The 22,278-nt window shown below is 40.0% G+C and overlaps 1 protein-coding gene and 1 pseudogene across 7 annotated transcripts in view; one reads left to right on the forward strand and one right to left on the reverse strand.

Annotated features, from left to right (window-relative positions):
• Nucleotides 1–22,278, forward strand: part of Opcml (opioid binding protein/cell adhesion molecule like) — a 1,382,967-nt gene that overhangs the window by 1,332,499 nt on the left and 28,190 nt on the right. The gene's annotated exons all lie outside the window — the stretch shown is intronic.
• Nucleotides 2,328–3,218, reverse strand: LOC101610460 (annotated as a pseudogene).

The raw sequence follows: 22,278 nt of genomic DNA on the forward strand, positions 1-22,278 counted from the left end.
GTAGGAGATGTCACTGCATGGATCTTAGGGTATATCCCTAAGGTGTGATGGCAGGTTTGGAATTCCAGTCTAAAGATATACAAAGTGCCTGAGTTCTGCTGGGAATTTCTAAGTTTCCTTGTGTGCGGTGTGGCTTTTGGGTTTATTGTCTTGGGGCTTTACTCTCTCTGCTTGGTCCTTTAAGAGGGGCCAACTTCTTCCATTACAGAACTTCCCTGAATTGTTTAGCTTCAATAAATATTGCATGTTCCATAACTTTGCCTTGTTTGTAAGGTCATCTTAGTGACCTGTCTACTACACTCTCTAATCCTGCCTTGATCTTCGTGATGACCACTCTCTCCCTAAAAGTCCCTATGAGCTCCAGAATCTATTCATCTCATTAGCATAGCGCTCCAGAGGAGCAATGGATCTTGGGAACCATATGTCAGGAAACTAGGACTGGCCTAAATATTTCTTTCACAGTAATATAGCCTGAGTCATTTTTTTTAATACTCTAATTTTCTTGGTAATCTCAGTTTCCTCAGGTACCTCATTAATCTCACACAATCCTATTACTCATCTATAAAGTAGAAAAAGTAATCCTGCTAAATGCATGGATTTTCTTTTAATTACTGAGATGCTTTGTTTATCTATCATCTGAAATTAGATAGGCTACTCAAGTAAATATCTAAATAAGACCCCAAAGTAATTTGTAATGTTTCAGTGATTGCTGTGGAATTCTTTTTCAGGCATTCTTCCAAGGAGGCATCTTTCCCTCCCTCAGCTTCTAAACATAACATATTAAGTATTATGTAGCATCATCTAAATGACTCAAGGTCATCTTCATGAACAGAGCTTATTGTAAATGCTGGATCAGGTGATGATCTTCAGAGATGTTGAAGCACATTGTTACATGTTTCTGCAAAAGATGGGTCCAGTGATTTACTCTTGAATTCACATGTATTTTGTACTTTTCCCTTCTTTACCTTTTTAAATTTATTTTTCTATTTTTTATTGACAATTTTCATAATTATAGACAATAAACCATGATAATTTCTTCTCCCTCACTTTCCCCTTAGCAACTCATACCTCAAAATTTCTCCTCCCCTTCTCAATTAGTTTCTCTTTTATTTTGATGTCATCACCTTTTCCTCCTCTTATGAGGGTCTTGTGTAGGTAGTGCCAGGCACTGTGAGGTCATGGATATCCAGGTCATGTTGGGTCTGGAAGAATGCATTGTAAGGAGTCCTACCCTTCCTTTGGCTTTGAAACTTTTTCCACCACCTCTTCTACAATGGAACCTCCCCAAGCCTTGAAATGTGTGATAGAGATATTGCAGTGTTGAGCACTCTTCTGTCACTTCTTTTTAGTACCATGATGCCTTCTGAGTCAGCCCAAGGCCACTCTCATCTGAAAAAAAGAAGTTTCTCTAATTCAAATTGACAGTAACATTAATATATGGGTATGAATGTTAAGAGAAGTGTTTAGCTGGCAGGTTGGTGTGCATGGTATAGGCATTTAACCAGACAACAGAACATGTTACACCCCTAGAGCTCATGACCTCTTCCGTCATGGGTTTTCAATACTGGACATGTATTCCTTCCCATGTAGTGGGCCTCCAGTCAAATGAGAGAGTAGCTGGTTTCCCCCATAACAAACATGCCACTATTGCAAGCATTGCCTCACTTGGCCTGTATGGCCAAAGTTAAGGTTTCCAGTGTCCAATGTTGTTTATCTCCACTGATGAATTCTCTCTCACACAGAGCTGCATGCAGCATAGCTCTTTCTACATTTTTTTGTCAGCTTTTTTTTTTTTTTTTTTTTTTTAGTTGTGTAGCCCTTTATTAGCAACTAAAATAGAAGGTATCTGTTGTACAACATGGGCAGTAATAGTCTATAACTGGAGATTTATTATATTCAAATACAGATCATTTATAAAAGCAAATTCTTTATTAAAAAACTCCCACCCCTTTTGTCTGTGTACACTTTGCAAAACTATTCTGAAAGCGGGATATATGTGCACAATTCTGAAAAGAGTGCAAATTTAGGGATATGGTAAACGCTTTACAAGTTCCTTTCAAAACCTACCGCAACAGGCCTTCACATCGTAATCTTTTTAATCAAAATATCCTTTGTGCCAACCTTCCTTCCACTTCCCCAAACTATAAAGCATTTTTTAATGAGTTGAAATTAAGGAGGACTACACCTACTAGAAAGGAAGAGAAGAAAGTTCTATTAGTCTGAGGTTTCAGAATCCCCCAACCCAGAACCAGTGTCGTGGCAAAGGCTAGGCTGGAGTCTGGACACAGTCCGAGTCCGGGTGGTGGCACCCGGGAGGACTAGACGCTTCAGTGGACCGTCAGTGCTCCGTCTGTGTAACACCCTGAACTGTCTTGCCAGCTTCTGAACTGGTTTGACTGGGCATAATTCAAAAAGGAAAAGCTCATTTTCATTCCAGTCTTCTGGAGTTGTGTGATGGCATTTAATAACATCCCAATGGGATGTCTTCCACATATAGTGTTATGGTATTTCTTCAAATAATTGCTAAAAGACACAGGATCTAATTGTTCTATAATACTCATACCCATTTTATGTAGATGTTCAATGGATCTATAAATCTCCCCCTGGGATTCATCATAGTAATTGTAACAGAACCTCTGACCCCAATGGCAGAAATCAGAAGAGACCACAAAGAGATTACTAGGATCCGGTAGATATTTACTGAAGAGTTTTCTGAATTCCTGTTCTTTTGACTCACGCAGAGCTCCAACCAGTACAGGAATAATGGTAAACACATCCTTATGGCTTTCCATGGCTTTAGCTGTATAAGGCAAATGCATTTAAAATACTGTGTTCATCTTCATCTGTCTGAAGAGACATGCGTTTAAACATTCCTGTCTTCCATATCTCTCCGTAAATCTTTTGGTCAATACAAAGGTCATACAGAGGTGTCCTATAAATATCCACACTGGAAAGTGCACATTCAGAAAGGGGCACATGATGGGAAGGCCCAAGGATGAAAATTCTCCGGATGATAGATGTGTCTACTTGTTTGTATGCATGGGCAGCACAAGATCTGCAGTATGTGTACCCCATATGGGGTGTGATAATGGCTGTAGAAGGTCTTTTTTAGACTGTAATTGTGAAAGCCAACCTTATAACTGTGCATTCAGCTGTAGTCCTGAGGCTGTGTACCAGCTCCCGGTGTGGCTGGCTTCACAGACCACTCAGTTGGACATCTTGGAGCTGGTGCCACCTATGGTGCATGGGGATGAATGAGGAGGCGGTGGTGGCAGCGGCCAGGCGAGGGTACTGGGCGCTGCAGGCCTGGCCCAGGAGGAGGCAGCGGCGGCTGCGGGAAGGGTACTGCGAGGCCGGGAGAGCGATGACGATGAGATGGCAGCAGGCAGCAGCAGGGATCGCCCTGAAATGCTGTGGGCCGGCCACAGACTCAGAACCACTACTGCTCGGCCCAGGCTCTTTGTCAGCTTTTCTACAGGGAGGAGGTTTCAGCTCATCTCCACCAAGATTTCTCAGTGACCGTGCATCACAAACATGTGGTGTCTTCATCAACAGGGTAGTACCATCTACTCCTGGTGATAAACCAAGAGCCTTAGCAATGGCCTTAATATTTTGGGGCATCAGGGACCTTCCTGGCCAACAACTTACTATCAGGTATCCCTTTCCTGGCACTGAAGTTTTCCTAGAAACAATCTGTGACATCTGGTTGTGCCATCGTCCAAAACAGTAGGTTTCCACACAACTTATTCATACCCTCTTAGATTTTGATTAATCTTCCTCTCATCCTTTCTTTACTCCATCACATTCTCTGACCTCACATAGGCCTTCCACCCCCAGTAATGTTTGTCTACATACATATATGCAATACTACCCCTTAAGTCCTTCCCCTCTCTTCTCTCCCTTATAGTTCTTTTCTAGCTGGGACTTCCAACCATGCTCCACATCACACAGTGGCTATATCTAGAACTGGATGTACTTCCTAACCCACTTTTTGTCCCATAGTTTTCATACTTGCAAACCAATACCATATAGGCCATTAAAATTGTGGGTCCATTGGGAAATAAAGCCAGTTTTTTTGGAGCAGAAAATTTTTTCATCAATCTTCCTTCAGTTGGCCTCCTCCTTTCAAGAGAAACAGCATTCTTCCTACTGAACCAATTCAGAACAGCTGGCCCAATATTAATGGTGGTAATTTTCAAATATTTGTAGAGAAACAATTGGAGGTTGCAGACTCTGGCCTAAACTTTCATTAATTTCTGTGCCAAACTTTATAACTTTCATATCATTCTGATCTGCATTTGTTATCTGCCAAATATACCAGTTTATTCCATATTCACTTTTGCACAAGTTCTCAGGACATGTTCAAAATGCAGTCAGCAGATACTATGAATGACTTCTAGCCAAGTCCAACAAAGTTCATTCTTTCTCTGTTGAAACCTCATAAGCCAAGCCCCCATACTCCACAGTTCCCTGTGCATTTAGGTCTTCAAAACTCTTACCAGAATGATCCATCAAACTCTGCTTGCATCAGAATAAGGATTCTCTACTCCATCATTCAAAATTGTTCCATAATTCTTTCCTCAAATTAGCTCCAACAACAAAACCACATGATCAGTCTTGTTGCATTAATGACTCCATTTTGTGGTACTACTTTTCTATAGCCATTACTTTCTCATTGCTCAAAAAGTAATACCTGACTAGAAGCAGTTTGTGGGAAGAAAGAATTTATTTTGGCTTATAGTTTTGAAGAGAAGTTTCATCATGAGATGAAAGATTAGAGACTGAGTGTGGTAGTCAGAATGAGATGTTCTCCCATAGCCTCATGTGTTCTCAATGCTTGGTCCCCATGTGGTGGTAATTTGGAAAGTGAAGCCTACCTGGAGGAGGTTTGTTATAGGCAGGGAGGCAACATTTAAGTATTTTAGCCCAAGAACTTTTTCTTGCCAGAGCTAGCTCAGTCAGACTATTTCCACTCAGAAATGTAATGTCTGCTCATACTATGCTTTTCTCCACCATGAGGAAGGTTACCCTCAAGACTGTAAGCTAAAACAAACTTGTTCCTCCCATAAGATGCATTTGCCAGATATTTTTTTTTCCCAGTAATGAGAAGGTACTTATAATACTGGCCATCATATCTTGTCATAGAAGCTGGGAAAGAGCAAGAAGTCTAAGTTATCTTACACTAATAGGATTAATAAATCTCAAGGTCCACCCCCAGTGACATACCTCCTCTAGCAAGGCTCAACCTCCCAAATTAACACTAGCTGAGAATTAAATATGTGGCTTAATCATAAACACATGAAACAGTGGGGAACATTCACATTCCAGCTATGACATCATACATATATAACACTATATATGTAAACATATGTGTGTGTGTGTGTGTGTGTGTGTGTGTGTGTGTGTGTATCTAACCAATGGCATAATATATATATGATAAATAATACATATAATTCTACAATATTTATATGTAAATATTGTGTATAAATAATACATATAAATACACAATATATAATATTAAGTATAAAATATATGTTAAATATAATATATACAATACTTATTAATATATGAATAATACCCATATAAATACATATATGTAAATATTGTGTATAAATAATTCTTATAATCCTATAATATTTCACTCAGTTACAAACTGCATGTATGTATATGATCCCATAATATTATGATGGAGCTGGGAAATTTCTATCACTGCCCACATGTTTATAGTGACATTGATGTCAACAGCCTACTGTGCTAATAGTCATATGAAATCAGGACACCTGCAATTATGATCGTGGTAATAAATGACCATTTGTAGTACTTAATATACTGTACTCAGCATTGTTATATTAGATCCTTGTATTACTTCTTTTAGAAAATTACTTATTGTGCTATACCAGGAGCTACCTCATATATAATGTGGCTTCTACATCATCTGATTGCATCAAGACTATTTTGCTGACCTATACAATCTTGATTTATGCAAACACAACTCTGATGTGTAAACTATTAAGAATCTACATACTGAAACATCTCTCAGAATATATACTTGTATTTTTGTTGCCATGTGGAATATGGCTGTGTGTATATATGTATGCATTTATACATATATAATACCAAAACAGAAAGAATGTGTGTGTGTGTGTGTGTGTGTGTGTGTCCATGTGTCTGTGTGTCTCTGTGTATAAGAGAGAGAATAAAGGATTCACTGATATGATGATGGGAACTGAGAAGGACCAATATCTTTGACCAGCAATCTGGAGTCCTTGGAGAGCCACTGTGTAGTGCCAGCCAGAATCTGAATGTCTGAGAAGCAGAAAGTTAATCATGTGCCTTCAAGTTTAAGTCTGAAGGCTGGGTACAAGAAGATTCAATGATGTTTGAGTTAAAAGGAAGGAACAGATTTAGCCTCCAGCTTAAGCAGTCAGGAAGAAAGACAAATACCCTTCTTCAATGGGTAAATGGCATTTACCTTGTGATGCTCAATCTATGGGTACTGACTTGACAGAATTTAGAGTCATAATGGAAATAAGTCTCCTATTTTGTCTATTATGGATTTTCTAGATGAGATTAACTGAGATGGGAAGAACCACACTAACTGTGGATAGCACTATTTTACTGGTCAAGAAGAAAGGAGGTTGAGCATGCATTTCTTTCTGCCACAGTTGGTGTTTAAGAGCCCATTCTTTCCCACTTTTGTTTACATTTGCTGTTTCATTCCTGCTGATCAAATGCTGTGATGTCCAGCTATTTTCCTGCCTATGTTTTTCTGCCCTGAAGAAGCTTACTGTGGAAATTTTAAACTGAAATAAACCATTTAATCCCATAAAGTCCTTAGCCTTGATGTATTTTCCTAGCAATGAGAACTTATCTCTGTACCTTCCTTCCTTTAAACTATATTTTCATGAGATATTTGGTCCTCTTAATAAGAAGATAACAAACACACATCCCTATTGGGAACACAGACCCATGAATTCTAACTGATGAACCAGCTTCCAGCCCAAGACCCATGAATTTAAAAGCAGCAGAATACAAAATCTTCATTGGTATGCTTTCAGATTTTACATTGAAATTAATCTTTAAGAAACTACTTATTGACTTTTTGTGAGCAAAAATGCATATCTACAGTTATCTGAAATTATCATTGTGATGCTTTCAATTTTTTTTTTTTTGTTTTTTGTATTTTCGAGGTGGGGTCTCACTCTATCCCAGGCTGACCTGGAATTCACTACGGAGTCTCAGGGTGGCCTCAAACTCATGGTGATCCTCCTACCTCTGCCTCCCAAGTGCTGGGATTAAAGGTATTAGCCACCATGCCCAGCTAATGCTTTCAATTTTTAATTACATCTCTGTGAAAGGCTACATTTTCTTTATGTTTTTCACCAAGAACAACCTAACACATGATTTAAAGCCAAATTCAGTATGGAGTATGGGGATCTTAATGTCTTCAAGTTTGAGGCAGGGCCATTGAAATAGAGTTTCTTTCTGTAGCTCAGACTGACCTTTAACTTTGCATCCTCCTGACCGAGCCTCACAAGTGCTGGAATTAGAGTCATGAACCATCACACATTACTCTTTCATTAGACATTGAGAATATTTGTCAACGTGTGAAAACTGTTCTCACTAAATTTCATTTTGAAAAAAAGTTACATAGAAACATATTTATTAACATGTTCATCATTATTGTTAAGTAACTAATTGGGTAAATATTATAATATTTCTCTTGTACTCTGGTAAATGTTGATAGTATCACACATTAAATTAAATTCTAGGGATTCTTCAGAATGTTTTCAGATGTCAGTAGATCCTGAAAGTGACAAATATTTATTCCTTATCTATTATTTTCTTGTCAAAGCCCACACAACCATCCAAGTAAGACTAAAAAGAAATGGGCATCCTTATCATATTTTGGGAATAATTAAATTTCACTTTCATCCACATTTTCTGGCTCCTACTTGGAAATGTTTCACACAATAATTGACCAAGTAAGGAGATGAGATATAACCATAATTGTTTGATTTTTCACTTATGTGAGTAGAAGTCAGATCTGAGTGGGGTCATGAGATAGGGAAGTTTCTGTGAGTTGCACATGTTCCTTGACACATGCATTGCATGTCATCCATTCTTTATGTGCTGAAATCTCTCTGATATCCCATGTTATCAGGGCTATTTTTATCACTCCCTTCAGGTCTCTGCTGAAATGTCAGCAGACCTATGGCTACTAATTTAGTAGCCATCCTACAGCTCTCCACTTTAGCTCACTGTGTCTATTCTCCTGATAGCACTCACCACTAACATTATATATTTTGGTTTCTTCACTGGCTCGTCTTTGGACTCTATACTGTTCTAGGGAAAACTCTGCCTGCTCACTCACTGATGTATCCCTCTGCACAGAACTGTGGCTAGCACAAAGTGAATGAAGAAATTTATTCAACAGAGCAATCAATGGCTCATACTGTTATGTTTATAGCCCATAATCTCCTGAGTGAGTGTGAGCAGGCAGGATTCTGGGCATCTGGGGAAATTAGTGTTTCAGTTCAGAAGTGGGTATAGGCCCCATATTATGGCCTCCAGCACAAAGACTAAGCAAGAATATTCATGGCCCATGATTGGTGCCTTGTAATCATTTAATATATTTTAGTTGTATTATTATTATTTTTTTTGATATTTCTTCTCACTTCTTACTGCCCAATGTCATTTGTTATTTATTGTGTTTATCTGCTATCAATCTGCCCTTCCACTATAAAAACATGGATTTTTCCTCACTTTCTGCAGTATTACCAGTAATTAATCAGTCCCTAAATGCTAGTAGACATTCAGTAAGTGTTTTGAAAGGATGAATTGTTTCATTATTGATTCTACTCATGGGTATAAAGTATGCATGGGTGAGGGCAGAGCAGGTAGTCCTACTCTACAACTTTATCAAAAGTTGTGTCGGCTTTCCATTGCTGGGGCAAAGTACTGGAGTTTACAAAGTTTTATTTTGGCTTTCAGAAGTTTCAGTTCATTGATGGTTGTCCCCATCGTGGAAAAGTAAGATGCCTTGTTCATGGTGATAAGAGAGAAGGAAGTGGCTAGAGTCACAATACATTCTCCAAAGGTACATACCCTATAGACCTAACTTCCTCTAAGTAGGCCCCACCTTTTAAATATTACATTCCTAGCCAGGCTTTGTGTCCCACACCTTTAATCCAAGCACTCAAGAGGCAGAGGTAGCAGGATCACTGTGAGTTCAAGGCCACTCTGAGACTACATAATAATTCTAGATCAGCCTGGGCTAGAGTGAAATCCTACCTCGACCCCCCCACCAAAAAAAAAAAAAAAATTGCATTCCTTCCCAGTAGCACCTTGGGCTGGAGTCTAAGCAGCACCTGAGGCTAGTGCATTAGCCTTTAAGATATGAGCTTTGGGAAGGTATTTACCAAAAACTACCATAAGCTTTATAAAAGAGGGGATGCATGACTCATCCTCCTATGTCATTGCCCTAATGACCTGATGGGTATATCTATTTCTTAGGCCAACGATAAAAGTTACTCATGACTGGCCTATGAATTTTGATGGGATCATGTTTCATTTCATGTTTTCAGAACAAGCGGACTGACTGCTGTATCTGCACTTGGCAACACAGCACTTCTGCCTGGGAGGGACCTTCTCTGTCAGTTCCTCTCTGCTCTTCAGTCTTTGCTCTTCATGCAAACCTCCTCTCTATTTGGTATCTGGCTACTCCAAACTGCACTATCATACTCTTGTCTTCAACTTGGCAACCTTGACACTGCCAGGTCCCTGAAGGCAACCATTGTCTTGTGTCTCTGCATTACACAGACTTTGTCAGATTAATGATTATGATTAATCAGCTTTACTTCAATGAGAGAACTATAAAAATAGAGCATTACACAAAGCATTTTTAACACTTTAGATAATTTCAACTGAACTCTACTGAGCAATATAACAACGTCACAAATTTATTTGATAATTTTCCTCTGACAAATTCAACACAAGCTTCATGCTGACTCTTCTATATGCCATATGTTGTGCCTGAGCTGCATTTTGTTACTTCTAGATGGCAGTGAAGTGGGACCTCTGCTATCACCATCCTGTCCATGAAAATGTGGTGAATTGTCATCATTTATTGAATAAATGTTGACTAAATTTGTTGAATAATGTGGTTCTGGGCTGAGTAAGAAGACAGAGTCCCTTCAGCTAATTTCTGTTGCTTCTGACAATGGAGCACTTGTAAATGAATAAGACATATCATGAGGGTGGTAGAAGATGATATGAAATTTTCTTTCTATTGAAGTCTAAGCCATAAAATAATTAACCAAAAATAAGTTTTAGGGTCTCATGTCTAGTGTGACCTCTTCTGCCTTCACATTCCTCTGGCAATTATAAGAATTATTAGCTATTTAATTCACAAGGCTTTGGACATTGTTTCTTTTGTTCTGATTTGCTTCTTAAATTTTTCATTATAATTTTATAAGTTTCATATGTTTGTGCATTGTTTCCCCTGTTTGAGCTATGCTCTCCTCAACAATAAGAAGCTATTTATCCTTGACTGCAATTCACAACAAGCTTCCATTCGTTCTTCATGTTCTTCTGAAATTCTAGAGGTGCTTCAGAAAGTTAGATAGATGAAAGAGGTAGAGGAAAGATATAGAGAGAGGAGAGGAGAGAGCTAGAGAGAAGAGAAAACATGGCATAAGCACCCATGAGGTTGAGGTGATGAACATTGGATTACAAAAATCATAAATTCCTCCACATGTATCCATCCCAATTTTGTAAAAGCAGGTCATATTTTAAAATTTTGTGATTATTTTTTAAACTTTTAAAAAATATTTTTCTTTTTATTTATTTATTTGAGAACTGGGAAGAGGCAGAGAGAGAGAGAGAGAAGGTGCTCCAGGGCTTCTAGTCATTGCAAACCAGCTCCAGATGCATGTGCCACCTTGTGCATCTGGCTTACATGGGTTCTAGGGAATAAAACCCAGGTGCTTTGGCTTTGCAGACAAGTGCCTTAACCACCAAACCATCTCTCCAACCCTGATGTTTGTGATTATTTTTAATCCTATGGTTTTGTTTTGGTGTGGTTCATGGAGAGAACCTGGGCCACCCACATGCTAGTCAAATGTCCCACTGAGCTATACCACCATATGCCAACTGCATGAATTTATAACGTATGATTTCATTGACTAAAACAGAGAATTACAGTACTTAAGTCTAGTGGCCATTAACCACTTACCAATATCATTAGAAATGGTTACTACTTGCAGGGAAGAATCTAAACTAGCTCTTGCTGTAGATTTCCCTGCTCTCTTCTCTCATAAATTTGAGTGAAGAAATATTGGAGTCACTGCCAGAATGAGTGGTTTCCTTTGGGGCTTGGCTAAAATATTCTATCATGGGTGCTGGGGATTGAATTCTTTGGCATTAAAGGCTGAAGAAATAATCTGCTTTCTAGTTGGCAAAGAAAATGGCTGGCATAGCCTATTTCTGTTGTTATGGTCTTCCCAAGCACCTTACAGAGCTCTATGCACAAGAGTGATAGCAACTATACTAATAACAACACCAAAAATGTGATGGACAGAGTAGGGAAACATCATAAATAATGGGATCTTCCACTGCACTTGAGGAGGCTCAGGGTTAAAAGACTCCATGTGTAAGTTGTCTCAGCTTAGGGAACATTCTTGTGCATTTTCAGGCTAAGTAGTCAATCTGCAACCAGATAAACCCACCTGATGGGAAGATGATACAGTTTATGATTATTGACAGGCAAAGGTATGTGAGCCTGTGCTAAATGTGAGGACTAGGCAGTAAATAGAAGTGACTTGAGAAATTTTGTGAAACTTCTGGGTGATGTTTGTATTGGGAGCTTAAATTTAGTTTAGTCCATCTAGGAATGTAGCTGTTGTACTTTAGGAGACAGGGTTTGACTTACAATATATCCAAGTTTATGTGATACATTCTACTGTAAGGTTGTTGTGCTCCATTCATAAAATTATGACTGTCTCATAGGAAAAGGGTGAGTTGGATAGTACACAATCAGGGCCTTGGGCATGTTTATTCAGTACAGGGCTAGCACATGATTATTAAACCCTACTGAACAAAAATAAAATGGTATTTTAGACTGAAAATCACATCATTCCTGAGTGGTGTACATACTGGATAGAGAGTGTATGTTTCTATAGCCATTGAACAATCTATGTAATGGCCTGGCTTTCCTACAAGTCAGCCCATCCCATTTCTCATAGAGCAGGTTTAATTAGATCTGAAAGCAGCCCTTCTCACTTTATGCATGAAGCCTCATTTAACAGGTTATGGAGGGCTGGAGAGATGGCTCAGCATTAAAGGTGCTGTTTGCAATGCCTGATGGCCCATGTTGGATTCTCCAGTACCCATGTAAAGCCAGATGAACAAAATTGCACATGCATCTGGAGTTTGTTTATGATGGCAAGAGGCCTGGCTATATCCATTCCCTCTCTCTCTCTTTCTCTCTCTCTCTTTCACCCTACCTCTCTATTTGCAAATAAATAAATAAAATATTAGAAAATAGGTTACAGAAAGACACAAACCCTATCCAATTCCTGCACTGATGCTGCTGGCATCCAGGCCAAAGAACATGGTACTGGCTCCCTCCTGCCATCACCTCTCTGTCCTTATCCTGAGCCATTAGAGAGGTTAGTACTATGAGCATTATAGGCATCGCCAATACAGAGGACAGTAATGAGGAGTGGGGCTCCCAATCAGATATTAGTTCTTGAAGCCTGTCCTTGGAAAGGCCGACTGTCTCACTGATCCCTTATGTCCTCATGCTCTCTAAACTTCCTCCCACCATCAACTGAAAGATTAGTGCTCATGTGGCTGACCTCTCCAAGGACTTGAATGCATGTGCTAAGTTCTTCAAACTGCATTTCCAAGTACCTGGACCAATCTGGGGCTATAAATATGAAACAGATGATAAAGGTGACCTTCTCATCACTTGGAGACTAAAATCATAGACCATATATGTAAAACGCAATGTGCTTTTGAGGATTTAATATAGTTGATACATTCAATGATGCCTACTTGCGATTTTGATATATTAAATATCCTCAAATCAGTAGTTCACAACGTGTTATTAATACAGAGCAGTACTCTTTTCTTTCTGGTCAGGTGACAATGAGAAAGTATGGTGAAAGGACCACACAGAGAAGAGTTGTAGGTACATGGCTATAATTACTGTGAGTTCGTACAATAGGGCAGAATTTTCTTCTGGAGCTAGAGGCTGCTAATGGACAGTCATTGGTAATCTTTCTTGGACATGCAATGACAGGAGGAAATAGCCAGGTGTATAATTTGCAGAATTTCCTCTACCTGCTTGCCTTCTTCAAATTATGACTCTTTCAAATGTCATCCTAGCTCTTTTTCTCAAGCAGCATTGGCTCCATACCCTGATTGCATCCTTTCACTGTCCTCCTCCAATGAAACAGTATCTTCTCTTGCTTTGAAGCCCTAGTTATGGATTCAGAAACCACAGCTGGGCTGGAGAAATGGTTCAGTGGTTAAAGGCGCTTGCTTACCAGACATCTTGGGTTTTATTCCCCACTACCCATGAAAAGCTATAAAGGCAAAGCACAAAGTAATGCAGGTGCCTGGGATTCATTTGCAGTGACAAAGTGATAAGCCCATTTCTTCTTCTTCTCCTTCTTCTCCTCCTCCTCCTCCTCCTCCTTCTTCTTCTTCACTCTCTCTCTCTTTGTCTCACTCTGTTTATTTCTCCTTGGAAATAACTAAATAAAAATATTTTTAAAAAGAAGACAAACTGCAGTGTATGAGATCATTTCTTGCTAGACTTATATTTAGTTCAGTCTTGTTCTCAACATTGGGTGACAAGTCAATGAAAGGTCAGAACTGTGATTCTTTAACTTGTTTATTTTCATATTTTTAAATAACTCTTTTGTAAGACTAGACCACATGTCAGGGACTGCATGCATAGCAAGCTTTCAGTTCACTATGCTTCCTTTTCTCTAACAGTCATGCAGGTAATCCTTTAGGCATTGAACTCCCAGGCAGATTTCTTAGTCTTGATGCTAGTGACACTTGAGGTCAGTAGTTCCTGGTTATACATTGCCATTTTGAGCACTGAGAGATGGTTAGAAGTATCTCTGAGATCTACCCCCTGGACAATAGGGAAATACCTCCTGACCATAATTATAACCAGTTCTATTGACTAAAATATATGTGAGCATTACCAATTATTCCCTAGGGGCAAAAGCACCAGGCTGAGAAATGTTGCTCTAAAGGGGCAAATGGAATGGAATGATAAATGTCTGTTATGCAGGATCCTAGAGCAAGCTTATCTAACAAAGACTATAACATTAAGGAAGAAAGTTGGCCAGCACATCACAAAAGATATGACATGTAAACTTTGAATTAACCCTGGGCAAGTTTGATAGAGGGATTACTCACAAGATGTTGGCAGAGTGTAAGGAGACCATATACTTTGGAAGTGTCCTCAGATAATCCAAGTATACCTGTTTCAGGCCTAGGATACAGGAAGACACTGAGTGAATAAGGGGAGAGTTGCATTGTGAGGTAGACTTGGGAGGAACTGCAGGCTTGACAAAAGCCACAGCATTTGATGATATTACTTGGACCTGCTTGGAGCTACACTTCTGAACTCCTGTTTCCTTCCTCTGATCAACTTCTGGATTTCCCATGAGCCATCACAATTGAAAGCCAAGAGCCATGAGGCCTGCTGGTGCAGCCCATAGAAGTCAGATGTTTTTTGGGGGGTGAGTAGGAGGATGAGGCCAGGTGAAAATGAAAACTAGAGGTTCACAAAGGAAACCTCTTCACAGCATAGGAACTATACAGTGTAGCTCTGAAGGCTCAGTTAATGCTGTCCAGAGGTAGAGAAAGGGAAAGATGACTCATGAGTAACACGGAATTTCAGTTTCATGAAACTCAGTGATAGGGATGGTCAATATGGTTGTGGTTTATTTGCAGAGACTCTATGCATCTAGCAGGAGAGAAGTACCATCTCAGTTATATTGCAGGAGTCTATTCTTGTTAAGATAGACAGAATGTTGGGTAAAAGGCATCCAATTTTTAGTCTCCAGGAGTGGATTCATAGATCAATAACTGAAAAATAAATGTAGAATGAAGAAACACAAGAAGGGAGGCAAGAAAATGGCAGGAAAGTGGAGAGGAGGAGAGTCACCAGTAGAATGCTTCATCTAAATCCAGCCCTGTTGTTCGGCTGTTTGAGTTGCCCTCATAGCTGGAGTCAGGGTGAGGAAAGAGCAGGTAGTCAGCCTTTGGAGTGTCACCCCATATTCCCACGCAAAGATCAATTGCATTTGTTCTAAGTCTACAGCCACCAGAAACAGACTCATTATTTGCTTGTTTCTTTGAAACAAAAGCCCATGTGACAATAATCCTCTGGGTGCCTAGCAACTGCCTTAGACCCCATGACATCAACTCATTAACAACCCCAGGCAAGAAACTTACGAGAGCACACTAAGCCTGTCTGTAGGGGACAGGAAAGATCACAAGTCGCAGGCTTCCACACTTCTGAGAACAAAACCTGAGTTAGTTCCTCTGTGGAATCACCTGTCCTGATCCAAGGAGAGCTGAATCTCTGAACAGGGCTTCCTCAGTGTGATCCACGAATGCAAGGACCAGTATACATAACTGTGGTAATAGAATGGGAGACGGACAATGTGATCAATAAAACTTTTACAAGACTTCTTTACATAAAGGAGTCCTTTTGTAAATCTAGCACATCAAAGGAAGACACAAAAAGGTCTCTACCTGGCCACATGAGGCTTTGATGAGACACTAAGAGGCCCATGTTTCACAGACAGAGACTCTGACTCAGGGCCCCAGGTAGAGAAGCCACAAAACATCAGCATGTACAGGGTTGGGTCTCAGAGCACACTGCCATCATTGCAGATCTCCTGGGATACTAATTTATGTTCTTGTTCATGTTTGCCTGGTTATGCACTGGTCTCTGGGATGAGAACAGCAGAATCAAGCACTTGCTTCATCACAGCCATATAGATGGCTGACCCTGGTCTTCTACAATGGTCTATGCCTCAATCTCAGGAATTAACCTATCTGCCTCCTCCTGTCTGCCCTGGATCCTGCCTCCTTCCCCTTCCCATTAGTGTCCTTGCTAATTGACAAAGTTAATACCTGATGAATAACTTCTGAGATAAAAGGGCTCCTAGATGAATCCATAGCCCCCTTTCACAATCTGCTGCAGATTGAAAAATTGTGTTCAGCTCAGTAATAATTGATGGAAATTATCTCTTCTCGTCAGCAGTTGATTTGCCATGTAGTTGTGATTTAATAATGTAAATATCACTTGTTTTCTTCTCAAGATGTATTACCTACTGATTTGCTAAGCTCCAACCTTTTGCAGCTTTCTTACCTACTTTTTAATGAGAGTCTAGGTGCTATGTATTTATTTTCTTACACACACAGACAAACACATACACACACACACACACACACATGCACACACACACATACACACACACAGAGAGAGAGAGAGACAGACAGACAGAGAGAGAGAGAGAAAGAGAGAGAGAGAGAGAGTCAATATTTAGAAAGCATACATAATATTTTAAACCAGGTACTGACTATCAAAAATTAGACCTAATAACACTTTTCAGAAATAATTCAGTCCAACTCTTTATACTCATGCATAAAAAAATAGGAGACTGAGAGTGCTTAATAACTTCTTCACTTAAACACACAGAGATTGCTATTAAGTCCAATATGGTGCTATTTGTCAAACAATAAGGGATGTTTAAGAAGTACGGCAATACATGTTCCACATTTCATTGGATGTTTATTGTGATGCATTTTTACCACATGTGCTTCTGTTTATACATGTGTACATAATGTGCAGAAAGCAACAAATATCATGCTGCTCTTTATATTAATTTTATGACCTTCTATGGAGTACAATATTCTAAATTAAATAAATCTTTTGAAGTTAAGTATAGGTAGCATTGTATGGATTGAAATCAACATTCCCTTCCAGTCTCCTCCCCTCCCCCACTTGTGGACCATCTTGAGTAGAGTGGAGAAAGAGCAGAGGCCAGGGAGCTATACAATGAGCTGGAAGATCACTTCATTTTGCAGAGAAGGAAACTGAAGCTGGGTTAAGTAAAGAGGCCACTTGGGGTCCTAGATAGGGTGTGGCCAAGACCAGACCTTGGCTTCCTTGGCTTGCTTTTAGACCCTTCACACTTGGTTCTGATCTGGGGTAGCCACAGATCAATGCTGGCAGTGGACATAAACAGGAAGCTTCAACAGTGGAACCCAGTGTGTCTTCCCTGCCTGGGGTCCTCATAGAAGTGTTAGCACTGTGAGCTATGGAACTACGAAGGTACATTTTATTAAAGAAAATGCAGAGGAGGTCAGAAAGCAGAGATGCCTCATTTTCCCAAATCAAAAGTGTACCTTCAGACCCATGCAAATGGACCTCAAATCATGTACATAGATATTTTGCCTATCTGCCCACAGAGGAAAGGGAAATAGAACAGCTACTTGTCAAAGTCTGCATGAATCGGAGTATCAGAAAGGAAAGAATTAATTTCCTCCATTAACACAAGACATTACCCTCAGACACACAGTCCTTCATAATTGTCAAAATCCCTCTTTATTCCTCATCACTAAGCAACTAAAGTGGAGACAGAGCTACCTTAACATTGCTATGACATCTCTATTCTCTGGCTTGTGTTGTCAAGACACCAGATACAAAGTGACAGCCTCAGTCAGTCATGTATGCAACATGCATACATGCCAGGCTGCCAGCACATTGTGGGTTAAAGAACCAAGGTCCTGACCTGGAACTTTGCTCATCAATCCCGTCATCTGAGTATCAAGACTTAAGAAATAATTTAAGAGTCTGGACATAGACATGGAGTTTGCAAAACACTGAAACTGATAGTGACCTTGGAGTTCCTTCCATCTAATTTTTGTATTTGATAGAAAAAAAATAATAATTGGGGCTTGGATTACTAAAAATAATCATTCAAAAATCACATGGGTTACTAATAATAAAACTGAGATTATATTCCAAGTCTCTAACTTAATGTTTTTCCCAGTATTCTTACTACTGACAGAGTCATAGAAGAGCATGTGCACAAAGTCTCTTCTAAGGGGACTAGACTAGGAGAGGACAGACACATTTAGGGAAAGGTAAGCTTAATCATAGCTAAAATTAGATTCACAGCATTTACTATCCCCCAAAGCAGCCCAAAGTAGAGGGGAAAAGAAACCTTGACACCACGCAGTTTGCAGAGAGACCCCTCCCACCTGGGTAGGATAGTTCCTCTCCTTCCCTCTCTGCTGGCACAGGAGCTGTGTGTGAACAGCACTATCTCTCTGTGATGCTTCAGAGCTCCAACCTTTTGCCCTGCCAAGTGTACAGAATGTCCCTGGCTGTTGCCTGCATTCCAGTCAGGCTGAGCTAGTAAGTATTGTGCCTGAGAGCTAATGCAAGTATTTAAAAATATTAATGTGGCTGTGCTGTCAGGAATGAAGAGAAAGGATAAAAGAATCCAAGGCAAGGAAAGAACGGATAGAAGCAAAAGGAGTCGGGTAGCACACAGGCCTCATTTTCAAAAATTCAAATATTCACCCTTCTTCAGAAAAGCTTTTGCCTTTTGCCCACTGCCTGAGAAGATCATCCAAAGGTGCGTCTTTTAATGCTAGGGACCATTTGACTTTTTTAAGAAGAAAATGCTTATCTTTCATGCATGCCTTCTGGCCAGGATCCCTTGTACCCTAGCTGGGTCTCTACCATACCTGAGCCCTGCTGCTCCTCTGACTGGCTGACCTGCCAGTCTTCTGCTATTGTGTCTCTACCCACAGATAGTACATTTATATACTATTCCATGAGCTCACAGAGTCCAGTTATAGACAGGGCCTTCCTTGGGGAGTCCACAGCCCACTCTAGGCAAAGCCACTGCTCTCACTGACTGAAAAGTATGAGTATTTGGTCAGCTGTGTGTGCAATAAGGTGTTGGTGTTCTGAGCCCAGGTCTAATGGCAGACCCTTCAACAAGCTGAAGGTTCAGCACCTTCCTGTTTCACAATCCAGACAACCATACTTCTTAATATAATACTGGGAAGACTGATGCCAACTAGGACTGTCCCATACCAATCTATGTATCAAAACAACAAAGGCATTCTTGGTGGTGCAATACAAGTCAGCTTTGTGCTGCTGAACATTCTGAGAAGTGCAGAGAGGCAATGTCACTGCTGTATGAACTTCATAGTGTGCGTGTCATAGTCAGCCATTGGATGTGGACATGTGCCACCAAGGGAGGCAGTAAGCACAAGGTGGATGAGGCTGTTGCTAGCAAACACTGAAGCCTGTTTATAGCTATAAGTAGGATGTATAGCAAAGTATAATAAGGTATAGCAAAGGAGGTATAAGAAACTAACAGAGTATAGTGCAGTAAACACACAGGCCAGTAACAACCAGGCATTGTCATTATGGAGTAGTGTGCCAGGTACATGATCATGTTCAGTAGCTGTTATATCACCAGCTGTGTAGTGTAAGTACAGCTTCACCACAGATGTGTGAAGAATGTATTGTACTGATGCTAGAAGAGTTGGATGCTACTTTATTGTGATAATATGAAACCATTATGCTGTACAGGGCACACTGTTTGTTTAAATGCCATTATGTGGCACAAGACTATAAATTATCAAGTTGAAAAGTGTCAGATACAGTTGGTTTTAGAAAGTTTCAATGTCATCCCCAGAGCAAGAAAGGGGCAGTGTATTTCCTGTGACAACGCTGCTCTGTTATGAATACCTTAAAACTGTGTATAGCTTGACCTGATGACTGCAGACTAGTAAATCTGCTGTGGGCCCAGAAGCCATTTTAGCTAGGTACCTTCAGAAATGCTTGTGTTGTATAGCCACACACCCACTGTGGTACAAATCAGTTCTGTTCCTCCAAAATTCTGTTTTGTTTATTTTTTTCTGAGAAACTGGACCAAGGTGAGGGGTAGTGGTACCTGTTTAGGATAGAGAAAGGACAAGTTTAGCCTTGTTAATACTTGTGAAAATGAAAGGAGAAGCATCTCATCAAATTCCTTGATGGGGACTTGCTGCTACTTAGTTATTGAGTATTGTCTCAAGACAGAATTCTTTCCATTCAGAATTGCCTTCACTTTTTATTCGTAATTTATTTCTACTTGTTTGTCATAACTGTTTGTTCAGGGGCAGATGATAGTAATAACATTAAGAAAAACCTATAGAGTAAATAAAAGTGTTTCAAATACTCTTCAACATTTTATCAATAAATTAGTTCTTCATGCTCTGCGCTTTTATTTTGTTTTAAATACTTATTTATTTATATATTTATGTATTTAAGAGGACAAGATAATAAAGCAAGACATAGAGAGAATATAAATATATGGGCATACCAGGGCCTCCTGCTATAACAAATGAACTCCAGATGCATGTTCCACATTATACAGCTGGCTTCAAGTGGGTACTAGGGAATCAGACCCAGGCTGGCAGGATTTGAAAGCAAACTGACAGACGCAGTCTCTGCTCTTTTATAGTTATATTTTTTTTTCTTACACCTGTACATTTTTCTCAACTGTTTGTTAAGTTTATAGTGGAATACTTGTTAGAATCTTAGTGCTAACTACTTCTCTTCTCTTTTCTCTTTCTTTCTTTTTGGTGAGACAGGGCCTGACCATGTAGATCAAGTTAGTCTCAAACTAGTGGGAAATCCTTATGCCTCAGCCTCCAGATTTCTGGGATTATAGGAATGCATAACTGTGCTTGTTTCAGTAGTTAATTTTTTAACCCAAGTATACTACTCTGATCATCAATTAGTCTTTTTTTCTATGTATCTTTCTCACTCTCTGTGTCCATCACTCCTTCCTCACTCCTTTCCTTCCCCACACCCTCCACCTCTGTCTAATTCTTCTCTTTTTTTCTGGAATATGCTCTTTACTTTCATTTAAAGGATTATATCACATCTTTCCAGGCACACTGCCTATTTATGTATCATTCACTCAGTATCATACCCAACAGTTCAACTGTATTATCTGTGTGCTGAAACCCTTGGTCCTTAATTCTTACTGCACATAATGAGCCCATCTAACAAAAAAGAAAGTAAGTCCAGCTCAACTAAACAGAAACTTTCCTTGAACCTTAGAAAGAGGCTACTCTGGTCTTTACCCTCTTTTCTGGAATTCTGTGGGCTCTCTAAACAGTAGGGACTAAGAAAGGGCAGTTTGCCTTTCCTGTGAGTACCTTACACTACTACAAGGTCCCTTTCCCAAGCCTCACCTGAAATAAAACTTCTGGTGCCAACTTCAGGGTATTGTTTCATATAGAAGCCAACAGGGGGCAGATCTAAGCACATTAAAACATGCACAGTCTTTTGAGCTGGGGGAGCTTAGTGAGGTCTTAGAAGAGGAAAGGTTGTGAGTGAGATGTGTATTTGGAAAGTGGAGACAGCAGGAGTCCTCAACCCCAGGGTCCTCACCACTGCTTATTTATTTGAGTACCCTAGGGATTTGAAAAGAAATTCATACCCAAGTCCCACATCAGACAACCAGCCTGTAAGTGCAGGCACAAGAGGCCACCTTAATGTGAGGCTGGGGTGAGGCTGATGGTCCACAACACCTCCTTTTGGTTCTGACTGTGGAGTGATTCCTGGACATGCCTTTCTCCCACACCCAGTGTCAGACCCTTTGCATCCTCTCACACTGCAATACCAGAAGAAACTGCTAAGAAGCTCTCCACTTTCCTCTATGAGCAGGTGGGGGACAGAACTTCAGAGCACCTTTGCACCTCAGCTCTGGCATCATTATTGACATGACCAACCCTCCTCCTGAACTTCAGCTACATACTTGCTGCCACTCTGGACAGAGAAGTTACTGGCCATCTACAGCCCAGAAAAGGTTCTCTAAGCCCAAGGTAGAACTTTTTTTTTTTTTTTTTTTTTTTCTGTCAGCACATGAAGAATTAACCTAAGGGCTCACTCTCCCCACCAAAATTACTTTAGCACAATTCAATTGTTTGTATTAAGACAGAAGGAATTAATGGATTTACTATACTTTGATTAACTCCAATGCAGTGAAGGTAACAAGGATCCAGGGAACCCAGCAGCAGGCAAAGCTGTGCTATGGCCCGTAGTCCATAATCCTCAATCCAATAAGGAAAGGGCCAGGCTTGCTTATTGTCAGCAGCCTTCTAAGAACTAAAGGGTGGGGAGAGACCAGTGGTGTTGAGGGAAATAAACTGGAT

The sequence above is a fragment of the Jaculus jaculus genome, chromosome 3, assembly GCF_020740685.1.
Source record: "Jaculus jaculus isolate mJacJac1 chromosome 3, mJacJac1.mat.Y.cur, whole genome shotgun sequence".
Classification (NCBI taxonomy): Eukaryota; Metazoa; Chordata; class Mammalia; order Rodentia; family Dipodidae; genus Jaculus; species Jaculus jaculus.